This window comes from Orcinus orca, chromosome 13 (genome assembly GCF_937001465.1).
Source record: "Orcinus orca chromosome 13, mOrcOrc1.1, whole genome shotgun sequence".
In the NCBI taxonomy this organism is placed as follows: Eukaryota; Metazoa; Chordata; class Mammalia; order Artiodactyla; family Delphinidae; genus Orcinus; species Orcinus orca.
This window is the reverse complement of record NC_064571.1, coordinates 82,579,746-82,606,256: the sequence shown is the minus strand read 5'-3', so window position 1 is coordinate 82,606,256 and position 26,511 is coordinate 82,579,746. Positions and strand designations below refer to the sequence as shown.

At 42.0% G+C, this 26,511-nt stretch overlaps 1 long non-coding RNA gene across 1 annotated transcript in view; it reads right to left on the bottom strand.

The window, feature by feature from the left end:
* Window positions 1–4,212: 4,212 nt before the first annotated feature.
* The window catches only part of LOC117203259 (uncharacterized), a 105,152-nt gene continuing 82,853 nt past the window's right edge, over window positions 4,213–26,511 (bottom strand). The window contains exon 3 of the long non-coding RNA XR_004485948.2: window positions 4,213–5,363. This is a non-coding gene — a long non-coding RNA (uncharacterized LOC117203259). The remainder of the gene's footprint in view (window positions 5,364–26,511) is intronic.

The following is a 26,511-nucleotide window of genomic DNA, read 5'->3' as shown; positions in this document are numbered from 1 at the left end:
ACCAGATTAGGTCAGACCCACTTGGGATATCAGTTGATGTCAGTCAACTGATTAGGGACTTTTATTACATCTTCAACATCTCTTTACTGTTACCATACAATGTAACCTAATTATAGGAATGATACCCCCATATGCACTTCCCACACTTGAGGGGAGGGGAACATACAAGGGTACGGGTCATTGGGGGTCACGTTAAAATTCTACCACATAGGCTCTTCCCTCATCATGTAGCCCCTTAGGCTTACATGTGTCCAGAGACCCACTGACCCCACAGAAGAGCCCCACAAATAGTGGAGGGGGGGAGGGCAGTGTCAGTGACCTGCCCAGGACGTGAGCAGATCTGGTCAGCTTTGTGACCACAAATCACGTCAAGTATATTTGCTTTTCCTATTGGGAGACAATTCTCCACTGGGTTCTCTGATTTCAGCAAGCATTGCAAGCAGAAGCACTAACAATTTTGTTTCAGTCCATCTTGTCAACAGCCTTGGAGATAGTGTCACCCTTTGGAACAGAGAACAGGTTTGTTTACTGTCCAGTAAAATAAAGATCGTGTCTCTCTCCAGGGCAGAAGTTGCACAAGTTTGCTTGCTGTCCAATAAAAGGATTTCCATTGCCCTGAAACTTGGGATTTGTCGTCTGTGATGCAAACCTACTGTGTGTACAGTGAACCCTGGGCCCGCTTCTGTGTTGGCTCCATGAAGACTGGGGAACAAGGAGAGCCAGTGTGACCATGAAGTTCGTGCTGCTCACTGGGTTGTAAATAATAAAGCCCGAGTATAAACCCTCAGGCCATTCATGGTTCTTAGCTGCGCTGCTTCTCACCAATATGCCTCTGTATGAGTGATTTTTCCCAACTGAATTTCCTTAGCATCTTATCCTCTGGTTCTTCCAAATCACCGTCGGACATCACTTCTTCCTTGGAAAGTTTCATGACTCATCCTCTCTCTCCCCTAGAAAAAGTCAATCACACTTTCCTCTTTTCACCTTTTTATTTACACTTATTTACCACGAATGCCAGATTTAAAGGCCAAATATCTTCCTCAAAAAATATCCTTTTGAAAATAGGGAGTTGTATGCTATCTGATTCCATATAAAGTCTATTACAGGGACCTCCCCCCCTAATATTTTGTTTTTCAAATCAGAGTAGTATTTGGAGAAGAGACATTAGCATGAAGTAACCTCAGTAAATGTTGGTATTGGATCCTCCTAGAAGTCACCAAATGGAATTATTAACAAACGGGGCAAAGAAATTTAATTTAGGTGTAGTTATTCCTCTGGGTAAAGGGGGATTATGACCTCTTAAGTTCTTTCCTGGCATGTGGTCACCAACAAGCCTTTAAAAGAAAGTCACTTTCAAAAAGCACTAGAGAAACAGATTCATGCTGAGAAGCTCATGAAGAGTGAATGGAACTTGTGGCTTAAGAGAAAATTTCCACTGACAACATCTTACAAGGATCCAAGAAGAGCTGCCTCTCACACAGATGGAAATAAAGATGCCGAGTGTTAGATGATTCAAAGAACAGTTCTCCTGACAAGGGGTTACTGACACTGAGGGTCCCTGTGGGGAGTCTGAATATACTTGCATCATGAAATGAGAATAGAAAGATTTAGCATCGTTTATAAATTATATAATTTGCAATATACAGCTAATTTGAAATTTAAATATTTTATGAAGTTTTAGCCAACTTAGCTACTTACATATTGTGTGTGATTATGTGTGCGTGTGTGTGTGTGTGTGTGTGCACAACCCTATTTTGGGCTTTCTAATTGGGAAGATGGGGCTCTCATTACAACCACAGCTATTTTGTATTTGGTCGTAAATGGTGAACATTCTAGGTACCATGACCATGACTGACAGTCTCTTCCGAATGAACTGAGGTTAGGAACCATTGCATCCTCAACATTACGCACGGTGTCTGACACATGGTAAACATAAAAAATTCATGTTACAGGCGAAAATCCTCACCTGAAGTGTCAATTTCCTTCTCTGTAAAATAAGGTGATTTGACTCACTCATTTCTGCTGTCCTTCTGGGTTCAGATACTTCAAGACCCCCTCCCGCAGTGGCTGCTGGGATTGGATGCTGTAATTGCCTTCACATTTATGCGAAGACTCGGTTGAAGTTTCCTCTCTGAGGCCTGATCCAGACAGCCTTGCCGGGGCTGAATGGCACCTTTGTGACAGTCCCCCTCCCGCGAGCAATGGGGCCAGGTCTCTGGGAAGAGGGGAAGCTCGTGCTTTATGGCATGTTTTGCTAATGTGAGAATCAAAGGCTTTCCAGGTGTTAATGGTGGCAACGGGTGCAGAAAGCCCAGCGTGACATAACTTGGTTCTGGTCTGTGTTGGTGTGGTTGTCTTTCTTGGCTCAGCTAACTCTTCATTGCCTTTCACCTTTCGGTTGGAATGGATCTGGTGAGCTGAGGCAAAGTTTCCTAAGGATTAGGATGTAAACTTGATCTTCCTGAACCCAGATCCCAGGGTTGGGAGTCAGCTGGCTGAGGCCGGGGAGGGAGCTGGGGCCCATTCCCTCTGTGGAAGCCACCACTCTCTCTGCTCAAAAGATGCCCGAGAAGGAAACATGCTCACAGGGTCCCTTAATTAAGAACCCGAGCCCATCTTTCCTCTGCCACATCGATGAATGCCATTGCCTCACCCTGCCTGCACAGGAGTTGAACGTCTTATTCTGCCTTGTTCATGAAATTCTCAGTTTAAATAGCTTGACCTGGCTGCCTATGGTGCCTGGGGGCTTGGGGACAGCCCTTCCCAATTATCACCTCCAGAATAAACCTATTCAGGTCTCTGCAAAAACAAATTACATCACCAACAATAACCTTGTCATCACGTGCCACTGACTTCTTTGGGAGGATTTCTACCTGAAACGTGCTCCCTCTAGTTCCAAACAGTCCAGGGAGGTGGGCAGTGAGGGTGTTCGTGTCTGCACTGGCCAATCAGGAGCATGAGGACCCGAGGAAGTGAAGCAGTTTTCTCAGGATGACGAAGTGCCTCGAGCCTGCCTGACCGGGTCCTGGCTCTCGGATTCTCAGCAGGAAGAGCACCTTAAGCAAACCACTTCACTCAGGGTGACCCCAGAACCGATCTTTCTTCCATGGCCGCAGAGCTGGTGTGTGTGCCCTGGGGAAATGAGGAGCAAGGCATGTGGAGTGACTTCATGCTGCTCCGTATCCTGGTCCATAGGTTACTGTGTTATTTAACAGCTCTACATCCTCTGACAAATGTATTTATTTATGAAATGGTAATCATCTCATGGGGGTTCTGGAAGATATAAATGCCTAAATATAAGTAAAGTATTTAAGTTCCCAACAAGCATGTGTTCCTCTCTCCTTTTCTTTAAAAGATACACCCTCTCACCATCAGGAATTTTACTTGCAGGTCTCCCTAATGGCAGAGCTACAGAAAGACATGTGAAAAGGAATAGATTAAAATATGAGACCAAACCTTATCACATGGTTACAGGGGTTTCATGGAGGGAGGACTAAACAATTTGGAATTTTCGGCCCAATCACCCCACACGTCGGATGAGCCCCTCTTGACAGATGTCAGCTTCCCTATGACCGTCAATCCTGCTGTAGCAGGTATAGTGTCACTCACCTGAGAGCAGGACCTCAGACACCAGTAAACTCACTGGTTGTTGCTCTAAAACTCTCTAAACAAAATGGTCGATGACAAGGGGACCCAAGGACAAGTTTCTATTCTTCCACATTCCAATGCAAGCTGGGGCTCAGACTCCCAGAAACTTCTTCTGCGCTGAGGGGGCCCCAGTTCCCAGCTTTGACTCTTTTTATTTCCTCACCCTCTGAACAGAATACCTGCCCTGGTTAATCATGTTCCCTGGACTCACTATAAAGCTCCAGTGTTGAAGATACCAGTTTATTTTGAAGCAAACATTTCCAACTGAATAAGTCACATTCTGTCTGAAATAAGTCAGACAGAGAAAGACAAATACTGTACGTTATCACTTACCTGTGGAATCTAAAAAAATACAACAAACGAGTCAATATAACAATGAAGAAGCAGACTCACAGATATAGAGAACAAACTAGTGGTCACCAGGAGGGAGAGGGTGGGGAACTGTGGGGTGGGAGAGGGGAGGTGTAAACTGTTGGGTGTAGAACAGGCTCGAGGATGTATTGTAGGACACAGAATATAGCCAATATTTTGTAATAACTGTAAATGGAAATTACCCTTAAAAATTGTAAAATAACATATAGGCTGGATAAACAACAAGGTCCTACTGTATAGCACAGGGAACTATATTCAATATCTGTGATAAACCATAATGGAAGAGAATATAAAAAAGAGTATATATATCTATTATATAACTGAATCACTTTGCAGTACATCAGAAATTAACACAACATTGTAAATCAACTGTACTTCGATAAAATTTTAAAAATTGTAAAAATAAATGAACAAACATCTCCAGCCGAGGTATAAGGAGCATACTCACTTCATAGATGGAAGTCACTGGGGTAAGGTTTTCAGAATCTAAGGCCAGAGAGATAGAGAAACAGCAGAAGAGCTTCTTTGTAGCAAGGTTTTTGAATTTTTTCAAACTTTGCTGATCAGCTGAACTTCAAGCGGCTGAAGTTCAGCTAATCACACAGATGCCTCTTTCATCTTCATTTTCTTAAGCTCAGGAGTCAACGTTAACACATGTTTCTGATTCGGCCCGACTTCGTTCCTCAGCATGTTGTTTTGTCTAAGTTATTTAATATTAAAAAAATCCTCCAGTGTCGTGAGTCTTTTTTGGAGAAAGAAGAGACAGAACTAAATACATGATTTGCAAGGCCCAGGGCAAATGTGCAGCCTTTATTCAAAAGCTGTTAAGAATTTCAAAAGGGTGACAAAAGATAATTAAACCAAGCCTGGGACCTTTCTAAGGGCAGGATCTTATAAGACTGGACAGGTCACAGGCCCAGGAATCCACCCTAAAGAGACATTTCAAAGAGCTCAAGTGCAGTCGTTAAAGACCTTCAGACTAGGCATTTTCCCCAGATTCTTTAAAATATGAATTCAGAACTGACGGCACAGGGATCTCTAAATGCAGTGGGTCAGCCGTTGGGAGGCGTCTCTTGCATGTGCATCCGTTCACTTCTCACAGTCTACTGAGGGTTTACTGGGTACCATGCATGCTGCTTGAGGCTGGGGATGCAAAGATCTGTAAAGATAGACCCTGCTTTTTATTTCTATTTCTCCAGCATGGCAGAGAGTCTTCTATACACAAGACAGCTCATGAAAGGTCATTTAACGAAATATATGGCTGGGTTGAGGAACTCGCATGGATAGAGGCAGATCATTAGATGGTACCTGGTCCAGGGCGACGACTGCTCTGGTCGAGGCATCTGTGGAAGAAAAGTTATCCTCGTCACTTGACTGCCTCATGATGGCTTCGCAATCTCAGCCACACCCGCAGCCTTGACCCTCCTCCAGCTGCTGGTTCCGCAGGCATAGGAGTTCCCAGGCTCTGGCTTGGATACCTCCACAGTGACACGAAGATGGCACAAGCAATACTGCCCCAGGAACATGCTGGAAGGAGGAGGCAGCATGCTCGGATCTGCTGACATGACACACTACTCAACCCACGGCAGGCAGAACCACTGCCTTCCTAGAGAGACAAAGGCCGTTCCTCTTCTAGATACATCCCATCCCTTCATCACTGTGAGTAGACTCCTGTACGTTATACCCTAAGGCGGCGGTGGTGGCTTACGCTCAATCAACAGCATCATGTATGGAAAAGATACAGCCAAGCCTGAGTTCCAAACCAGCTCCTCGTCTGCACAGGTGACAAACCCCAGGTGAGTCAGAGAGGTTTTGGAGCATCTTCTGTGTGCAGGTGGTGACTCCACCATGGTGCTTTGATTCTCTGATTGGTGCTTCTCTCTCAGCTTGACTGATGAGGAAACTGAGGCCAAGAGAACTCAGATGCCCTTCCCAAGTGGGCGCTTAACTCAAGGTGCCGGGGCCCCACCTCTTTTCATACTGCACATGACTGGGGCCTCTGTACCCTTGTCTGCAAAGTGAAAAGCAAACCTCTCTGCTAGTTATGTCAAGGGTTGTTGAATGTTCGATAAGGGGGTGGATTAAAACTACCTCGAAAGCTATGAAGCATTGCGGTGATTATGTAAATGACTATGATTATTTTTCCGCAAATAGAAATACACATTTTATATAAATAGCTTTATGGGAAGAACACGATATATGTATTGCTTTGTATTCTTCACCAAGTCTTAAGGCAATTATTTTGATTTTTATTACCAGATTATAAAAATCACATGTGCTTATTGTAGAAAATACAAGTGATATAGACTAAAAATAAGGGAAAATATACCTATAATCCCAGACCCTAGTGGTAAATATTTATAGCCTGTGTTTTCTATGTGTGAGGGCCCATAAAACGTTTTGTTGAGAGAAGATTATATAATGCAGGTGTACACACACCATTTACATCTTACTCTGAAAATTTAACATTCATTCCTTCATTCAACGTGCCTAAGTTTCTACTGTTTCAGGCATATGCTAGATCCTGGGGGGGAAGAGAACAAAACTTAGCAAGGCAGGTAGAATCAGACAAAGCAATTACAGAAATGAACCTGATCAAAGCTCTTGAGGGTGTTGGAAGGAAGAATACGGGAAATGAAAACAGAGGACAAGTAGGAGTTAGTAGAATAAAGGGGGGTTGGTTGGGAGAGAAGCAGCCTATGAGTAGGGCCAGGAAAGAGCACAGTGTACAGCAGGTACACAGAACAAAACTAAGATCACTATGGCCACAGCTAAAAGAACAAATGATATGAGCTCTAATGTATGAAATTGCCCACATCGCTGAAACTTTCTGTGAAACATCATTTCGAAGGTCTGGTGCATTTTGAAGGTCTCCACTGTAACATTTTAAAACGTGAGGTTGCAGGTTGCAGACAATCTGTCTCACCTCTGGCTTGCAAGCTGGGAAGCCTTCTTTCCCTGGAGCAAGATTTGGCCCAAGATTCTAAAGAGCTTCGTTATCCTTGTCATCAGGTATCCGTCCCAGAGAAATCAGAAAATGCTGCCTGAATCGATTGTGTTCAAATACATTTTCACTATATTCTTTGATCTATCTGCACGTGCCTCCGGCTCTCCTGCATCTTTCTGAGGCTCCTTCAAAAATCTCAACGTGAAAGGATTTGCCTGTATTTCCTCATGATGTGGAGTTTTGAATCCATGCAGCCTGTAGATCCAGGCTGGGCCTGAAAGCAAGACCATGATTCATCCCCTCCTCTGCCTTACAAGATTCTGTCTTAGGCTTTTAAAGGAAGATAAGATGGCGGCGAGGATGTTAGTGTGAGGTCCACAAGTGTTTGGGGCATCACATTACCTCTCTGGGTCTCAGTTTCCTCACTGGTAAAAGAGGGTGAATGGAGGTGGTGAGGATTAACGTAAATGAGTGAGGGCGTGGCAGACCTGGCGCTAGAGGGTTACCCTATAAGAGGGCGTTGCTGTGACAAAGCCCCAGACTTGCCGTCTGCAGGAAAAGGCCTCAGGGGAGGAAACCGCAGGGCCTACTCCATGGACGAGCATTTCCTGACAGGACCGGTCTAACAATGCTTCATTGACGGGCTCCTTTTGTACCCTGTGCTTTCGGTGGGGACTGGGTCTGTATATCAGGGTAATTGGTGTTTTCATTCTGTGTAGGCATCCTAACAGGATTTCACATTTTATAGGAAAGTCCCCAATAAACGATGAAACGATAAAACCCCATGATATAGGACTTTTAAAATCCATTTATTATTCGACAACGAAGCCTGAGAGGCTTATGTTGTGTTTGTGGATCACGGCACACTTGGAATCAATTAATTTATTTATCTGTGTTCAAAGCAGCCCCTTATCTCATCATCTGCAATGTGTCTGAACTGTGGTGGCCACAGGTACAAGGCAAAGGGGTGAGGGAAGGGATCTCACTTCTGTGGAGAACTTACTAAATAGCAAATGCTCTTACTTTGAAATTCTCCCTATCATGATTTGAGACAAGTGCTAGGGTCTGCATTTTACAGAAAAGGAAATTGACACTCAGATTCCTCGGTGGAACTGACAAGGTTGCTTGGCCAGGAGATGTTGGAGCTGAGCCCTAAAGACAGGTACGTTTGGTTCCAAAGTCTCTGCTATCTCAGCTCACCTATATGCTGTCTCCAAAGATGAGTGAAAAGTGTCCCCTGTCATCAATTATGCTAAACTTAAGAGAATCTGAATGAGGCCATAAACAGCCCAAGTTTCCTACAGTTTTGAGTCCTTACGCTGAAAGATGGTGGGGAATGGCATGGGCTTGGCTGACTCCTGGAAGGGTCCGTTCTCTGCATGGCAAACCAGTATGAGCAAGGGGAGCATGGGTGGTGAGGGAGGGCTGCAGCACTGCTCTCTAGGAAGGATGCTGGCATGGAGAGGTGGGCAGATTCCAAAACCTCAGTTAACCTAAATCCCGTCAACAAGGTGCTCACAATGGGTGCAGACCCAGAGGTCCATCAATTCAAAAGTTTGAATGTAAGTTTAAATCCTGTTCAATCTCTCTGTCCATTTTTTAATTCAATTGTTATTATTATTACTTGCTATTGAGTTGTAGGAGTTCCTTATATATTTTGGATATTAACCCCTTATCAGATATATGGTTTACAAATATACTCTCCCGTTCCATGTTTCCCATCCACTGTGTTGACCTTTTCCTTTGCTGTGCAGAAGCTTCTTAGTGTAATGTAGTCTGATATATTCACTTTTCTTGCTTGTACTTTTGGTGTCATATCCAAGAATCATTGCCTAGACTAATGTCTTGAAGATTTTCCCCTGTTTTTGTCTAGGAGTTTTACAGTTTCAGGTCTTACGTTTAAATCTTTAATTCATTTGAGTTGATATTCGTGTAAGATAATGGTCCAATCTCAGGAGAAATCCAAATGGCCAACACGTATATGAAATGATATTCAACATCACTAATCATCAGATGCAAATCAACAATGAAATATTGCCTCACACCTGTCAGAATGGCTATTCTTAAAAAAATAAAGAAAGAAAAATGATAAGTACTGGCAAGGATGTGGACAAATTGCAATTCTTATACACTGTTGGTGGGGATGTAAATTCGTGCAACCACAGTGGAAAATAGTATAGAGGTTCCTTAAAAAATTAAATTAGAACTACCATGCAATTCAGCAATCCCGCTTCTGGATATATATCCAAAAGAATTAAAATCAAGATCTCAAAGAGATATTTGTACTCCCACGTTCTCCGGAGCACTATTTACAATAGTCAAGATATGGAAACAACCTAATCAATGAATGGATGAAGAAAATGTGATGTATACGTACACCACACACACACACCAACCTTCAAAGGAATATTATTTATCCTTGAAAAAGAAGGCAATTCTGCCATATGAAATAACATGGATAAACCTGGAGGACATTACGCTAAATAAAATAAACCAGTCACAAAAGGGCAAATACTATGTGATTCTACTTTTATGATGTTTCTAAAATAATCAAACATATAGAAGCAGACACAGTAGAATCATGGTTGCCAGCTGCTAGGGTATAAGGTCTCAGTTATACAAGATGAGCACAATTAGAACCCTGCTGTGCAATACTGTGTCCACAGTTAACAACGCTGTATCGTGCACTTAAAAATGTAAGAGGGTAGATCTCATATTGTTTTTCCACAATCACAGTAAATGATCCGGAACTCCCACTGAAAGGTAGGTGGGTCCTCCCATCATCACCAAATCGAGGATCCCCATCAATGGTTCTCCCCTTGGCCTGCATATTAAAATGATTTGGACCAGTTTTAACAAATACTGATGCCTGGGCTTCACCCCCCCAAAGTCTATTTCAATGTCTAGGGTACATCCCAGGCATGAACCTTTTTGAAAATTTTCACAAGTGAATCTAACAGGCAAGGCAAGTTTGAAAATCAGTGACTTAGAGAATTCTCTTATCTTCCATGGGACGCATTTGCACAATTTCAAGGATGAGTCATGTGGTGTTACCTTTCTCTTTTACCTCGCAATTTCAATGGCTTTTCCTACTTAACATTCAGTGTTCCCTTCCCTCAGCTTCTTATACCTGCTAATGGTGCATACTAATTCAACTCAGGGCACTAACTCCTTGGATTTCCCAACTCAGAGAGCACTTCTATTTAAAACGAGACATTGACGCCTTAACACAACAGAAATCACAGGAGATCCGAGGGGCCTTTTGAAGGCTTCTGAAGGAGGCTGCATGGGAAACTCTGTGCTGTAATTGTATACAAGCCAATCCTACCTAGAGTACAAACATTCCTTGGGAAACTGCCATCTGATTCTAAGTTGAAGCCCATTCCTGAGCCCTTGAATTAATTTATCTTTGGAGTTAAAGCAGGATTTCTTTTTCTTTAGAGGTAAGGCAACCTCACAAATCCTAGTTGACCACAATATTCCCAAAGCTCCAAAGGGACTCTCTGGCAGGCGAGCCAGGTGGGCCAGGACAGGGACATCTAGTTCAACACACATGGCCAAACATTGACCCCGTGCCATGCTCTGTTGCACCCTGGGCCCTGCACTCAAAGAGCTGCTTTCCAGGGGATGGAGAGAATTTGGGGGCCACAATTACAGGACAGTGAGATAAACGCTATGAGGGCCCAGAGAATGGGCCCATCACGCAAACTGGAACAGGTGTATGGGTCAGGGAAGACTTCCTGGAGGGGATAAGGACTGAGCTGAGGCTTTTAGGGCACACCACAGCACCAGGAGAGAGGCATTCCAGACGGAGGGGCCAGTGTGGGCAAAGGCATGGAAGGCAAACATATGACTCTGAGGAATTGGGACAATCACTGCAGTAGACTCAAGAGCCTTGGATAATTCTCATCCCAACCGTTTGAAGTTCTCTGTGTGCAATTAAGTAGATACATTTCCTTTCTCGGAGCCCCACTTTCCAGCTGTGAAACAGAGCAGTGAGTGATCGCCTCTCTCCCTCGTTTCCCATGGTTCCAAGTTCAGGAAGACTTCAAAGCCACCATCCTGTGCAAAGCAGATACTTCCATCTGCTTGGGGACTGTAATTCTCTTTTTAGTAAGTGCCAGGCGCCACTCCCTCCTTTCACCCACCCCTGACCAGTCAGCAGAAGAGGCCAAAGGAAATGAAAATAAGTCTTGTGCAACAAGGCAAAACAGCATATGCCGATCATGGTGATCGTGGTGCATTGTGGGGCCCGCATCTGGCCTTGCTGTGTCTCTCCTGGGCAACGTGCTCGGTTGTGTTTGTGCGGGAAAGTGACAGCCAAAGAACAGCGCCTGCGGCGGGTCAGGGCAGAGGCTCCAGGGCTGTCTCCAGGCCTGGTCCCAGGTGTGAACTAACCATTCCCTCGGCTGTGGTTAGCAGGCTTTGGTTTATGGTTCCCCAAAGGAAGGTGGAAGGGTCTTTAGAACTGTTTTTCTTTGATATCCTGCCTCTTCTTTCTTCTGGAAAAAAATTAAAATTTGTTCAGAATCCAAAGGCAATAGAATCTGTGGCTGGTAAAAGGTAGATCTCCCTCCCCTGGCTGTCCTGTCCTTCACTGCACGACCCTATTTAATTTAATTTGTTTATTTTTAACTATACTAAGCCCTCTCAGGTATGACTCTGCCTGCTTAAGGGAGCCTTCAGACAGCACTGCTTCCCAGGCTACAATTCTGTCTCTGCTCGACCGCTAGCCGCCTGGCTTTGGGAAGAAAGGCAGAGGCTGACTCTTACTGACTTCCTGCCCATGTCAGTCCCTTCAGAGGAAGCAAATGCTCTCATTCATCACGTGATCTAAGCATTATTATTACTGTTGTCACAGTATCATTCTAACTTTACAGATGGAAGACCAGCAGCTCTCTCTTAACAGTTGGTTTCAACTGCTTGACTCCAGGGCTTATGGCCTTTTCCTTTTTAATTTTTCTTGCTTATGATGGCTCGTCTAGCTAAGTTACCTTCTCTTAAGTTTTCTCATCTGTAAGTAAAGATGATTGCAACAATCATTAAAACGTGGTATAAGTATTAAGATGTGATAGAGTTTGCAAAGCGCTTAACAGAGCGCTGGGCACACAGTATGTGCTCAGTTAATGCCGATTTATTTCCCATTTTGATCCTGTCTCCTCTGAGAGTCTCTGTGGGAGAGGAATCTTAAGTACCATCCAGCTTATTGTATCAGGTCATAGAGCTGCTGTAACAGAGTACAGCAAACTGGGTGGCTTCAACAACAGAAATGTATGGTCTCACAGTCAGGAGGTCAGAAGTCCAAGATCAAGGTGTCAGTAAGGTTGGTTCCTTTTAAGGTCTGTGAGGGAGAATCTGTTCCATGCAGGCGATGGTTAATTTGGTGTCAACTTGACTGGGCCAGGAGGTGCCCAGATTAAACATTGTTTCTGGGTGTGTCTGCGAGGGTGCTTGGGATGAGATCTGTATTCGAGCCAGTGGACTCAGTAAAACAGATTGTCCTCCCAGTGTGGGTGGACTGAATAGAACAACAGGCGGAGGAAGGAGGGATTCTTCCCCATTTTTTTTTCTTCTGCCTCACTGTTGAGCTGGGACATCTCCTCTCATTTTCTCCTGCCCCCGGACTGGGATTTATATCATCGACTCCCTTGGTTCTTAGCCCTTCAGACTCAGACTGAACATTATACCACTGGCTTTTCCTGGGTCTCCAGCTTGCAGATGGCAGACTGTGGGATTTCTCATCCTCTATGATTGTGTGAGCCAATTGCTCATAATAACTACCCTTTTATATATGCATATATCTGTATATATGTATAGACGTGTGCGTATAGAGGATATACACATATTTCCTATTGGTTCTGTTTCTCTGGAGAACCCTGCCTAATAGAATGCCTCTCTCTTAGCTTCTGGTCATTTGCTGCAATCTTTGTCATTCTTTGGCTTGCAGAGGCAACACCCCAATCTCAGTCTTCATCTTCACATGATGTTCTCCCTGTGCACATGCCTGTGTGTCCAAATTTCCCCTTTTTCATAAAGAAACTAGTCATATTGGATTAGAGCTCACCCTAATGACCTCATCTTAATTCACTATTCTGCAAAAACACCTATCTTTAAATAAAATCACATTCTGAGGTGCTGGGAGTTAGAATTTCAATATGTGAATTTGCAGGGGATGCAATACTTCCCATAACGCTTATTTTCAAGTTGATGCTAGAATCCCGTTTACGGCCTCTCCGTGCCTACCTTTGGTCCAAGTGATGAAAACTGACTCCCTTCCCAAGCAAACTTTCTATCTATGGACATCTTGAAACATCTATTGTTTCCTATAATTCTAGCTCGCATGGACACAGTACATATCAATTTATGTTTCCTTCTGATTCATCCAGAAAATTTGAAGAAAAATGCTTTTTGTTTTGAAGAGCCCAGGCTCCTTGGAGTCCTCCATCACAGACATGCCCAACCTTGGCTGTTCACTGGAATCACCTGGAAAACTTTAAACAAAACCTGATGCCCAGGACCGATTGCAGACCAATTCCATAGAATTTCCGGGGGAGGGACCAAAGCCTCACTTTGCTTTTCAAAGCTTTCCAGGGTACTCCAATGTATAGCCAAGGTTGAGAGAACATGGATCTGTTTGAATACTGGGAGCTTGTCTCATCTCTACCAGTGAGAAAACTGATGGTTGAAGAACACATTTTGAGGTCTTTGGATTCAACTAAATATGACACGCTGGTGCTCTAATCCTTAAAAGACTGGGAAAACCCTTCACAAGCTTATGTCAAATATTCTTTGCTTTAATTTTCAAACATGTATATTTAAGAGAGAATGTGAACCATCTGTTTCTAATTCGGTGACACTTAAGTCATCATTGGAATGTTATTTTGTAAAAATATGCTGATGCCTCAGTACTCCATTTGAAAAGGCCTGGTTGTTCAAACTGGAAACCAAGGGGCATGGGCTGGGTCCAGCAGGCCTCAGAGTTGAAAGCCCACAGGATTTAGCTAGTGTCCCAATGTGTACTCGGAACCCCAGAAGAGCTGACTTCTTTATTATCAGGGCCGGGGATGTTACTATGGTCACATTTTTGAAGGGTGTGGGGGATTGTGAGTTTCCTGTGTTTCTTTGTTCCTGTCACATGAGTGTCTTGTGGAAGTTTAGGGATTTTGTTTTCTCTCTCACCATGAGGCTTTTAACCCATTTATCAAACTAAACTGACTTGTACCAGGCTCAGTCTTCTAGAAAACAGACAAAAATGACTAGTCATGATAAAAATCTGAGCTGTGAAACAGCTCAATGACAGAGTAAAATAAATGCTTCCAGGTAAGAAATAAGTTCCAGGAACACACATAGCTCTGAGGGAAATACACATTAATGGAGATCATCATAAAATTTTACAACATATATATCAGAAACGAATCTACTTCCATCGTTTTATAGATGGAGAAACTGAGGCCAAGAGAGAGAGAGAGATAGCAACTTACTCAAGATCACACAAAAAGCTGTTTACATATCCAGTGAATAAATGAGGTATCCTCCCTCCCAGACTAGGGTTTTCCAAAACGCCATCCTGCTGGGAGATGCCCAGATAAAAATAAAAATAAAATATGACCATGATTCATTTAGCCTTGACCAGTTGCACTACTAGCATTTGATATCACGCACAGTTTTCAAAATAGAGGACAGATCCTGTTTAAAACGCAGGAGATGGGCTTACTGGTGACATGGCATGAGAAAATGGCAAAGGGGACCGGGATGCATGCCCAGGTAGGATGCTGTTTCAAGGTCAGGTAAGAGTGAAAGAAGGCTGCTCAAGCATGGGTGTGAGAGACGGGGTCAGATTTGCATCACTGAACAATGGTTTCCAACCTTGGCTATAAGTTAGAATGATCCAAGAAGATTTGAATATGATACTGATACCCAGACTCCACCCCTCCCCCAGTAATTTAATTGATCAGCAAAGGGGTCCAGAAGCTGTTATGATTTAAAACTTTCGTGGTGAGTGGACATGCTTCAATAGTCCAAGTGAGAGATGATGAAGGGAAGTACTGGCATGATAATGGTGAGAATACGCAGTGGAGACAGCTGTAGGGAGAGATATGCAAGATATATATATGATTCAGTGGAGCATAGGGATTAGTTGGTTAAGGGGTGAGGGAAGGGGAAGTTTCTGGCTTTGGTGGCTGGGCACTTGATGGGTCTATTCTCGGGCTGTAGGGAACATGGGATTCTAGGCCGGTTTGATGGGACAGTGATAAATTCACATTAAGACTTGCTGATTTTGAGATGCCTGTGAAGCATCCGGAGAGAGTTTAGAGCAGCTGATTGGATGAAGGCACCTGGAGCTCAGATAGTCCTGCCTTGGAGATCGCTGCGTGTTAAGACCTAAGAACTCTACTTGTATTCAAGGCAAGAAATGAATCTTCCAGCCAGAAGAAGGGCAGCAACAAGATCATGGAAAGTCCTGGAAACCTGAGCGTACACACTGCCACCCCTCGTCTCCCTCTGTCAGATGACAGCTCTTGGACACACCATACCCCACTCTAGGCGTCTTTCCACCCCAGAAAAGGGGTGCATGTCAGTTTGCTAGAAACATGCCATTTTTCATCAGTGAGGACCTTCCCTATCCTAGAGACCTGAGTGTGCAGAGAAGGGTGGGGAGAGTGAAGGGAGACAGCAGGCGAGTAGGCAGTGGGAAGGGGGTTGCAGGGAATCTCCGTGAAACATTCCATTGTATGTAGCTGGCTCTGGAGGGAAGGAGAAATAGATACCAGTAGCAGAAACATCAGGGACCAGAAAAAGATACAAGCAGAGCCTCAGATACTAGTCTCACTAAAAAGTTAAGCAAACAACTCAGTCTTACGTCATGCCCCAGATATCACCAACTATGACTGAGGCCAGACCACAAGTGGGGGCCTCCCCAAGGCTCTGGTCACCCTCCCTCACTCTGCAGAGAGGCTGTCCTGTTTAGTGTGGGGTGTGTGGCTTTGGATCAGAACAGGGAAGCCAGCTCAGGCAACGTCTTCTGCGTCCTTTGGGTAGAAGAGGTAGCCACTTACTAGGAAAGGCACAAGGCTTTGCAATTCAACTTCCCTGTGCATGGCTGCAAGAGAAAAAGGTCCCTGATGATACCTGACCTCCACACATCCCAGATGAAAGTTTACAAAAAGGCTCCCGAGGGGGCTTCCCTGGTGGCACAGTGGTTGAGAGTCCACTTGCCGATGCAGGGGACACGGGTTCGTGCCCCGGTCTGGGAGGATCCCACATGCCGCAGAGCGGCTGGGTCCGTGAGCCATGGCCGCTGAGCCTGCGTGTCCAGAGCCTGTGCTTCGCAAAGCCAAGGAATGAGGTTTTCCCCAAGCTCAGAGTCCCTTTGAAATGTATTCCGGATCTTAAGTTCAGGTTTGACCACATACAAGCACCATGCAGGGCACCTGACATACGTTTTCCTACTTAATCCCTATAAAAACTTTGCCAAGGTTTTGTTATCTACCTTGACTATGGTAACCTAACCAATCAATGGTGAATAGGGTCTGTCTAGATCACTCCTGGTCACCATCCACTGCTTCTGTAAATACATGGACACATCTATAGACTGACACATTTCCAGGACTGGGAAGGCAGCCTGCCCTGATTCAAGTGTTACCTTGACCTTATTAAGGGATATTTGTTTGTTTGTCAAGGGATGTAAAAATTAATACACCAACTAGTAGGAACCCCATATCTTAAGTTTGAGCTTTACTGTTCACTGGTCTTGTAATTAACAAAGTATGCAATGCACTCTTTGAATAGCAGTTTTCTGTTATAGTAGGGATAACAATACCCAACTTATGAATTTTTTTTTTTTTAGATTAAGCATTTAAAATTTTCCCAATAGGGTAAATTTGCCACCTTGGTCTCACCGTCATTTACGTCAACTAGGGAAGGAAGAAACCACCCAAATATTGGACTCTAGCCCAAAACTACATATTACCTTTATGTTGGTTTTGATGAGATATACTTGGAGTCATTACATTCAGGTAACTTTAAGCTTTAACAATCTAAGTCAATAGCACCTTTAACTAGTACAATGGAAAATAAGATTATCCTTCTAAAATTGAGCCTTGAGGATGATTTGGCATGCCTTTCCACGCATGTCTTCTCCCTGAGCTGAGATCAGCAAAAAATGCCAAACAATGAGCCCAATAGGTTGTATTGGTGAGACATACGGGCTTTGGCAAGGCAGGAAAAAACACCCAATAATTCCAAATTTGACTAAGAGTTGTTTCTTCTGCTTAGGTCCAATGACAACTGGGAAAGCCCAATGGTCCAGTGTCCGCTGCTCTAAACTACTGCTGGTCTCCTCACATGGACCCAGCTGCTTAATTGAGAATATCATTTCTCTTAGAGCTCCATATTTCATCTCAATCTGGTCTAGATATTTTGTAATAACAAGAATATTTAGACATAGGGACAGCCCATATTTGATCTTAAAAGGTGCATGGTTTTTAAAACCAGACTTTTCTGCATCTGGGTCAGGAAAGGCAGAGTGAAGCTGGTTTGGAGCCAAGATCTGTTTCCCCCACTGACTCACAGTGTGGGCACTCTTAAAGCGCAGTGAACTGTCCGCTGCAGAGAACAATGTTCCCCTTGTGAAGATCGCTGCATTCCAGAGCCTGGGCTTCCTCCACAACAGGGCTCAGCGTGCCCCGGTGAGGAGGCTGAAGCATTCGTGCAAGTGAGACTGTGCATTCCACTGTTTTCTGTAGCTCCTCTCCCTTCCTGTCTGAAGCAGTCTAATTGGATGCAGCTGGACCATCCCAGCTCTCTGCACTTGCATGCTTGAGAAAAAGGTGTGGGAAAAGCAGTTCCCACTGTACTCTGAGCCCACAGGCCACCGGAGACCCCTGAGATAAGGGCTCAGACTCTCACTCATGTCACTGCATGTGTTTTCCAACTGCCAAGACCTGGCTACACAAAACTGAAGTCACTCGTTAAGAATGCTTGCAGATTAAATTTATCTTCAGCTTGAAACACTGGGAATAAAAATTAATAAGAAGAAAAGTAATAATTTGTAGCATTACTTACTTCCCCAAATAATTTCCCTGGTGTTATCGGTTGATCGACTACATTAATTTTGTTCTGAAAATGAAATGTTTTTTGACCAGAGTACAAAATAAAGATAGGTAGCATGATGAAAAGAGCATGATTTGGGTTCAAAATCCAGCCTAGTGAATTACCAACTGTGTGACCTTGGGCAAGTCACTTAAAACTTACCTGACTCTCTGTTTCCTCGGGTTACAAATGAGCATATGTGAAAGCACATTTCCAATGGATACAAGGAATTATAAAAAGTGTGATCAGATAGTAATAAAATTAGACTTCTTTCATTGTTTTACTTTTTCTTTTTTTTGAAAGAGCAGAAGGTATATATCTACATGAATGTATTTTCTTCCAAGAGTTTGTGGAAAGCTTATTCTTATGGTGTAGTAATCCTCAGAACACTTTTGGCTCCCAAACCGGAGATTGATAGAGTGCTTACTTGTGAAACACTTGACTTTGTATGACATGATTTTATAGTCACATCCTTTTGTACCTATTTATTTTTATCCCCGTTGATAAGTCGCTCCATTTATTTCCTTGCCTTGTCTTTGAATACGTCTTGGCTCTTTGCAAAAATCAAATCCATTCTCAAAGTTCAAAGATTTGACTTCAGTGAAGAAATCCTTAAGTCTGTTCATCCATGTCTTAAATCAATCCTTTGCATATTGTGAGCAATAACCATGTACAGGTTTTACCTTTCCCCGTGGGCTGCTTTGTAAGAGAGAGAATTTACATTAATTGGATACTTACTGCATACCACGCTCTTTCTATGTAGGTGAAGCTCATGCACATCTGATTTTATCTTCACAATAGTATTGCAAGATAGATAACATTATCTCTAAAGATAAAGACTCTGAAACATAGATATTTTAACTTGTTTTCACCTACCTGATACACAGGGGAGCTAGAATTAGACCTCAATTTCCTCCGTGTCCAAAGTCTATGTCCTTTTCCAACCGGACTAGGCTTCTTCTTCATCCATGAAGATATGCACACCAAATAACCAGCCTCATCATTTTACAGTCACACTTTCTTCCCTTATTTGTTCATTCAACCATATTTGTTAAGCACCTTTTGCGAATATGGTCCTGATGGGGACCCATGAGAGATCCACTCAGACTTCCTTGGCTCTGTATGTCCAAAATATTCCATTTCCCCAGTGACTCAAAGTACCACAATAACATCACATGTTTAATAATTGTTAGAAATGAATATGATACAAAATTAATTCTTTACATGCCACAACTCAATAATGCTTTGTCCTCAGAACAACCATAAGTATACTTTAGTTGGATTCAGATAAGATTAAAAAGGAGGTCTAGAATAGAAATATATATATATATATATATATATATATGTATGTATACATACACATATATATATTGAATTATATTTGTCTTCTGGCTTTTATTATACTGTTGGAGATATAATTCTGTGGATCAAAAGTAACACAATTCATCTCCGACATTGAGCCAAGCTATAACAACAGAACTAGCTTTAGCTTCCCACTTGAAAAAAAAAAGTCAAACTAACAAAAAATAAGAGGCAATGGTCTTCAAGGCACTGAGCATCGGGCAACTAAAGACAATGATCCATGAGAGACAGAAAACAAAGGAGGTAAGCCCTACAATTTTTCCAGTTCACCACCTTGAGATAGTTTGCAGACTATGCTGCAGGAAGAAGGAACCTAGGCAGAATGTGGTGAACTTCTTGGGCAGGGAAACAAAGATGAGATTTCAGAGAAACCAAGGAAGTCAGGATTTGTAGGACAGAGTACTGAAGAGGAAGATATGAAGAGAGAGAGAATCCTGGAGAAATGCAAAGGAGGTTCTTTAAGTTTTCACCAGAATATTGATCCAGACAAGCACATGAGTAAACTACCCAAGACTGGAGAAAGAACCATCCAAAGAATTAACAGAAACAGGGCTCAGCACTTACACATGGCTGGAAATAGTACCTGTTTCCACCAGCCAGATTGGAAAAACTCAGTGTACGCTGGGCTTTGGGTAGAATACTGAGGAAATTCATGGCTCAGTAATGGAGAGTAAGCCCTAAATTTCTCTGGATGTGCCTAATGAATGACAAAAACAAGACTCTGAAGGATCAAACTTTTCCCAAATAATTGCATCACAGAATAAACTCAAGAATGTTTATAAGAGTGTAAAAAAAAAAAAAGTATCTAACAAGGTAGTATTTATAATGTTTTCCATCCAATAAAAAATTCTGACCCAGAACTAATACAAAGGTTAAAATTAGCAAACAAAGACATTAAAATAGTTATTATAAATGTATTTCAAGTATTCACAAAGTTAGAGACATGAAAGAATTTTTAAAAGCCAAATTGAACTCCTAGAGAGAAAAATGATAACACTGGATAGGATTAATGTCATATTAGACACTTCAGAAGAAAAGATAGTGAACCTAAAGGCATAGAAATAGAAGCAACTAAAACAAACCACTGGTAGAATAATAATTTAAAAACTAAAAAGAATAGAACATTAATGAGCTGTAGGAAACTTTAAGCAACTCAATATATACTTTGTAGTCCCTGAATTAGAGAAGAAAGCAAAGGGAACAGAAAAAATATTTGAAAGACAATGGGCAAAATTATTTTTCATTTGATGAAGCTATAAACCTACAGATCTAAGAAATATGAAGAAAACTACACCAAGGCACAAAACTCAAATTGCTGAAAACCAGCAATAAAGACAAGCTCTTAAAAACAACCAGGAAAAAAAAATAGACACATTTTATACAAAGGAACAAAGATAAGAGTGACAGAGACTTCTAATCAGAAACAGAGCAAGCAAGGAGACAGGATAGGAATATCTTAAAAGTACTGATAGAAACAAAATGTCAACCTTGAATTCTATACCCAGCAAAAATATCTTTCAAAAACCAAAAGTGAAATAAAGACATTTTTGGAAAAGCAAAAGCTGAAAGCCTCATCACCAGCAGACACACACTCTAAAAATGTTAAGGGAAGTCTTTCAGGCTTCCTTTCAATCTTTTAGGAAAATAATATCAAATGGAAATATGAGTCTAGGCAGAGGAAAAAAGAGCAATAGAAATGCTTACTACCTGGGAAATAGATGGCTTTTTATTTATGGAAATCACTTTCCATGATAACTGACTGTAAATAAAAATAATAACATACAGAATAACATGTATAAGTAAAATGTATGACAACAATAGCATGAAGTCTGAGAGAGGAGGAATGGAAACATATTGTGTTAAGGTTCTTATACCATATTCAAAGTGGCACAGTATCACTTATAGGTAGATTGTGATAAGTTAAAGGTGTACTTTTAAATTCTATAGCAACCACTAAAATAACAAAACAGACAGTTATAGCTGAAAAGCCAAGAGAGAAGATAAAATGGAATTATGAAAAAATGCGCAATTAATCCAAAGTGAAAACAAAAAAGAAGAAAATGGGAGCAAAGGACAGTTGGAATTCTTTTTTTTTTTTAAATTTTAAATAGCAAGATGATAGACTTAAACCTAAACACATAAACACATTAAATTTAAATAGTCTAGAAATCTCAATTAAAAGGTAGACGTTGTCATAGTTTACAAAAAAGAAATATCCAGCTATATGCTGCTTACAGAACACACTTTAAATATAAAGATACAAATAGATTAAATGTAAAAGGATATAAGAAGATACAAATACTAACACTACTCAAAATAAAGCTATACTGGCTATATTAATATCAAAAAATATATATTTTAAAGGAAAAAATATTACTGGGAATAAATAAAATAATTTCATAATGATAATGATAAAGTACATGGAAGTCTTATAGACTGAAAACTAAATACATTGCATAGAAAAATTAAAGGTGACCTAAAAATTGGAGAGATATACCCTGTCCCTGGGTCAGAAGACTCAGTATTGTTAAGATGTAAATTATCCCCAAATTAACCTATCAATTCAATGCAATACCAATCAAAACTTCAACAGACATTTTAGTAGTAATCAATACATTGATTCTAAAATTCATGTGAAATTATACAGGACCTAAAACAGCCAATGTAAGTTTGAAAAAGAATAACAAAGTTGGAAGACTGTCACTCCCTGATTTTGACTTATTATAAATCTGCAGTGTGGTATTAGTACAAGTATAGAAAAGTATAGATCAATAGAACAGAATAGAGTCTGGAAATTGACCCATAGGTATTTGGATAATGGATTTTTAACAAAGATGTAAAAGCAATTCAATGGAAAAAGAATAGTCTTTTCAATAAATGATGCTGCAACAATTTGATATCCATAGGCAAAAATAAACTGAAATCCATGTCTTGCACCATATGCAAAAATAACTCAAAACAGATGATCAACTTACAGGTAGAAATTAAAACTATAAAACTTCTTGTAGAGAACCTTTGTGAGCTTTTGTTAGGCAAAGATACGACACTAGAAACAGGATCCACAAAAGAACAAACTGATAAGTTGGACTTCATCCAAATTAAAAACCTTCGCTCTTTGAAAGACTTAGAGAATGAAAAGAAAGACCCAAGAAAAGGGAAAAAAATATTTAAAAATCATACACCTGACAAAAGACTTGTATCCAGAATACATAACAAATCTTCAAAACTTGATAACAAGAAAACAAAGGATCCAAAAACAGCAAAACAAAAACTGAGAAAACTATTTGAAGATGCATGTCACTAAAGAAGATATAAGCACATGGAAAATAAGAACATGAAAAGAATCTCTATACTATTAATCATTAGGGAAATGCAAATTAAAACCACAGTGAGGCACCACTACACACCTGTTAGAATTGCTAAAATTAAAAAGAATGACCCTACCAAGTGCTGGTGAGGATTTGGAACCCGCATACACTGCTGGTGTGGTGTAAAATGGTGGAACCACTTTAAGAGCTAGGTTCTTAAAAAGTTAAACTTGCATCTACCATATGACCCATTCTATCCCTATTTATCTACCCAAGAGAAAGTAAAGCACGTGCCCATGAAAAGATTTGTTCAAAAATGTTCATAGCAGCTTTAATTGTAATAGACCAAACCTGGAAATAACTCAAATGCCAATAGCAGGTGAATGAATAAACAAACCTAGTATACTCATGTAATGGAATAAGAGGAACCAAAATATTGCTGTACAATGAATGACTCTGAAAATAATCATGCTGAGTGAAAGAAGGCAGACTACAAAGCACATACTGTATGATTCCATTTAGATAAAATTCAAAAAAATGTAACAATGTATAGTGAGGGGAAGCACATCAATGTGGAGGGGAGAGGTACAAAGAGGTACAGTGCAGGAAAGAGAGATTACAAAGGGGCATGAGGAAACTTCTAGGTGATGGATATTTTCATTATCTTGATTGTGGTGATGGTTTCACCAGATACACACACACACACACACACACACACATGCCAGAACTTATCAATTCTGCGTTTTAACTATGTTTAGCTTATTGTAAATAAAAATAATTAGTATGGTTTTTAAGAACAAATGCAATCCATCTTTTAAAAATCACATTTCCAGTAGACTCAGAAAACAATTTTCTAATGAAATATTGATTCAATTGTTCAAAATAAGCCACAGGATATGAATGTTAAACAGCTCTGCTAGTTCTAGTTGGCAGAAAGCGAGACAGCCTGAAGGAAAAGCAATGACAGCTTCGCTGAACAGAACTCAGCAGAGCAAAAAGTCCCTCCAGACCTAACAGTGTCCCTCAGAACAGTTTTACAGTGGGAGGAAAGGCAGCTCTTTCTAGTGCCTTGGTGTGTATTCCTTAGCACTTGTAAGGCCCACTGTCTTCCAGAAATGCACGAGAGGAACTGACCTGAGGGTAGATGGGCATGTGGGGAAGCTGCAGAAAGAGAAAAGCTCTCACAAACCTAACCATAAAGTCAACACAGAGAAAAGGAGAGGGAAAGTTATGCCTCCCCAGCCACACAGTTCCGTCGTCCCCATGGAATGTGCAGAAGAGATTCGAGGGGTGACAGTGCGATGGGGCACTTAGCCCTGAAAGGCTGGGAGTCCCGGAATCCCTACGTGATTAACCCCACGGCCGTGTCAGAAGTAATGCCCAATCATAGCCCTCATTCCTCTCCTGTGTCCTTGCACAGCCCTCTGCAGGGCAAGAGGCAGCACAAAGCCTTGTGGAGCAGGGACCCGAGGCTGGCCCCAGAGCACCCGCGTCCTATTCTTCATCTTTCATGACTTCCCACCTTCTGTTTCTTGACTCTCCTTCTAGTTTGCTGTTTCCTTCTCTCTCTTCCCCTCTCATTCCTCACATTTCCTCCTTCCTTTCAATCTCCTTTAAATGATATCTGAACAAAGCAGGAAATACATCAATGAAGTATGTGAAGAACACTTTTTCAGCAAATATTTACTAAGGAGCTTCGATGTCCCAGAAACTGTGGTGGGCACTCGGGTGAGCAAGTGAAGAATGAACAACTCACTGTGAAACCAAAGGGATCAATGGGAAATGATGCATTGCAAATGGTCCACATATGTGCAAAGCACATGTAAATCAATGATGGTGGCAGCCCTGGGAAAGGACAGCCTGCCTTACCCCCGCCCCCTGCTCCAAATAGTCAGGGAAGAAGAAACATTTGAGCATTTGAAGAAAGAGTAGGGATGTGTCAGTCCAACAAGAAGCGGGTGGCCAGAAAAATGGCGGCATTTCATGCAGCAATGCAAGTGCAAAAGCAAATAGTGGAAACGGGAAGTTTCTATGATTACCAGGCAGAAATCCAGTAGAGTTAGAATTAATGAATTTTTGGCCAAAGCGGCTCTCCAGATACTGGTTAAATACTTCCTAGATCTAGGCCTGTGCAAGCTGCTAGCTTAGGACCATTAATTTTTTTTTCTCTGTAAAATGGGGAGTTTGACTAAATTATCACTAACCCTGGCTTTAATTCTGTTTTCCCATGACACTCACACATGTTGGCAGTAGCGTCTCTGGTCTCTCCTTGTACGTGTGTGCACCTGTCGGCCTGACACATTCGTTGTATCTTTTAAGAGTATGGGTGATAAACCATCTCTCACATAAATAGAATCCACAAGCAAACCTCTTCTTTGAAGCCAGAGCAGGTTTTGGCCCAAAGCCTGGTCTTTAGATATGGTCAAGGACAAAGAGGAGTGACCTAAAAGCAGTGCAGTCAAAGGAGATAATAGCTTTGACATCCGCACAAGTCTGCCAGCACTGTTACATGCTGCTCACAACGCAACAGGCATATAGTATAGGTAACTGCTCACTCCGTGTGTCCTCCATCACCCTTGTTTTCAGGGAGGATAACAGGATAATAGAATATTCAGCAGAAGACCTGCAAAGGACCGTATACTAGGCAACAACATTCTGTCTGGTTTGTGCCTACTTCTACTGACCCATTCTGCGACCCCAAGCCCCCAGCCTGCCCTGCTATAATGCAGAATTGCACATGTTAGAATTAGGAGTTCCAAAATCCCATATTACAAAGAGAAACCTTCTTAGGAGGCCTAAGAAATGGATTCCAGACTGAGTCATGCAACAAACTGTAGCCCTTTAGTATAACTCTGGGTTTATTCTAGGAATCAATGTGAAAGAGATTAAAAAGCATGGGTCGGGCTTCCCTGGTGGTGCAGTGGTTGAGAGTCCGCCTGCCGATGCAGGGGACACGGGTTCGTGCCCCGGTCCGGGAAGATCCCACGTGCCGCGGAGCTGCTGGGCCCGTGAGCCATGGCTGCTGAGCCTGTGCGTCCGGAGCCTGTGCTCCGCAACGGGAGAGGCCACAACAGTGAGAGGCCCGCGTACCGCAAAAAAAAAAAAAAAAAAGCATGGGTCATGGAACCAGTCAGACCCAGGCTAGAAATCCAGTTCTTCCCTTTCCTGGCTGCACAGTGCTTAGCAGGATGGTTGCTTTCTCTGTATTTCCTTTTCAAGTGGGAATAATAACATGTAGTGCCAAGGATTGCTGAAAGGATTGGGGTTAATGCCTGTGAAGGGCTTGGCATGGTGCCTGGGAGGTAGTAAGCGCTCACTGAGTCCAGGATAATATATACACTGCATGAGGCCTCATCTGTGTCTTTCTGGTGACATATAATAAAGGCATATTTCTGGTGGAGGTGGGGCTATGAAGTTAATATAGGTGGAAAGTGAAATATAGTCCAACTGTCCTTGAAAATCCCTTAAAAAGATTCCACGGTAGAGACCAGCATATTCTCACTCGAACACAACCACGTGGCTTTCTTTTCCAACCCAGCCATGTAACAGATCACCTTTTATTTGGTTGCCCACCAGATAAAGTAATTGGTTTCTGTTTAGAGACAATATTCTACCCAGGTTGAAAAGAGTTGTATAGTTCAGGCAGCTGGCAAAAGAAATAGCAGATGCTTTGTTTCTTCCTCTGCCTAAAAAAGATAATAACAGCAATGCAATCTTAGGTGTCTGCCCTCCCCACGACATTTTCACGAGGGTTGAATAAGAAAAGGCAGGGCGGGGGGAAAC